Genomic DNA, 1439 nt, shown 5'->3' on the forward strand with positions numbered 1-1439 from the left:
CTCTTGGGCCCGGCGCCCTGCAGCGTCGGTGCTGCCGGGCTCTGGGACCTGCTGCCTGCACACCTTCCCTCCGCTCGCACTTTGTATTCAGTTGCTGCCTCTGAGCACTGTCTGAGTTTGGGCTCCGCAGATCTGCAGGGCAGGCTCATGTCGATGGCGTCTGTTGAACATCTCACAAACCACCCCAGCTCAGGAGCGTGTCCGCCTGCCACGGGAGCGCCTGGTGTGTGCCCAGGGCCCGCTCCTAGGGTGGGCTGAGCAGGACGGGATGGCTTAGGGGCTGCAGATCCCCTCTCTCATGCATGTGCAGATTGCTTCCCCGCTTTCCTCCATCCTTCATGTCCACAGAGCATTCCTTCCTGGTGCCGAGGAACAGGACTGGGTGGGAAGGCGGCTGCCTGTGTCTTGAACCTCTAAGGCAGGTTCCTGTGGGTTGATGGGTGGGTTTTCACTGAGCGAGGACTTTGCTGAAGGGGAGGCTAGAGGCTGTCTGGGTACGATCTGAAATCAAGGTCCCGATGCTGTGAGCCGTGCTGGTGACCGTTCTTCCCAGGAGCTGCCAGTGCCGATGAAGATGCTGTTGCCGGCAGTGCTGGCTCACGGGCCGGCTTCCTGCCTGCCGCAGTTGTGCAACGCAGCTGATTAGGAGGCTGCTGTTCCACCCCAGAAGTGACTGCACTTGGTGGTGGGGAGTTTATTGTGTGAGATAAGGTGCAAGTGCCCGGCCCTGCTGGTGCGCGGCCCAGCACGGGTGTTGTCGGATGCAGCCCATTAGCAGGAGAGTTCAGCGGGGAGCGATTCTGCGAGCAGCCTCTCGCTGTTTCCCAGAATTGCTTGGAAGATGTCCTGGGTCATCTGTCAGCATCAGAAATTACCCGCTCACCATGCCGTGGCGGCCGCAGGGTGGTGCGCAGGATGGGTGGCACAGCCACCTCCAAATCCCCGCTGCTGTCTCTGTTGCAGGGGCATCGCAATCTGCAGCTCTCCCGAAGCCCTTGAGCTCTGTTGGTTTTGCAGAGGGTGGTCTGCCGAGGCCTCGGCATGGTGGGAGCCCAATAGGGAGGCTTTTGCTGGTGGGATTGTGCTGACACCAGTGTCTGCCCCGCGATACGCGGCCCCGCTCCAGCCGTCTGCCTCAGCAGAGAGCAAATCCTGGGGCGAGCAGCTGGTGGCACAGATGTGGGCTCCCCCCACTCCTGCCAGGGTGCGGGGCCGTGCTCTCACCCCCTTCTCAGCATCTCCCCGTGGAGACGGCGGTGAGACCTAACCCATCCCTAGACTGGAGCTTACCGAGAACGGTGGTGCGGATGCAAACGCCGCTGGACAGTGGGGCAGCAGTGTCGTGGTAGGGAACCGTCCTGGTTGCTCCTGCCCCGCTGAGCTGCAGCACCGGTGAGCAGCCTGCTGCGGGGAGCACGGTCCTGTCCTGGCACCGTGTC

This window comes from Pygoscelis adeliae, unplaced genomic scaffold, assembly GCF_000699105.1.
Source record: "Pygoscelis adeliae isolate BGI_AS28 unplaced genomic scaffold, ASM69910v1 Scaffold445, whole genome shotgun sequence".
NCBI classification, from domain to species: domain Eukaryota; kingdom Metazoa; phylum Chordata; class Aves; order Sphenisciformes; family Spheniscidae; genus Pygoscelis; species Pygoscelis adeliae.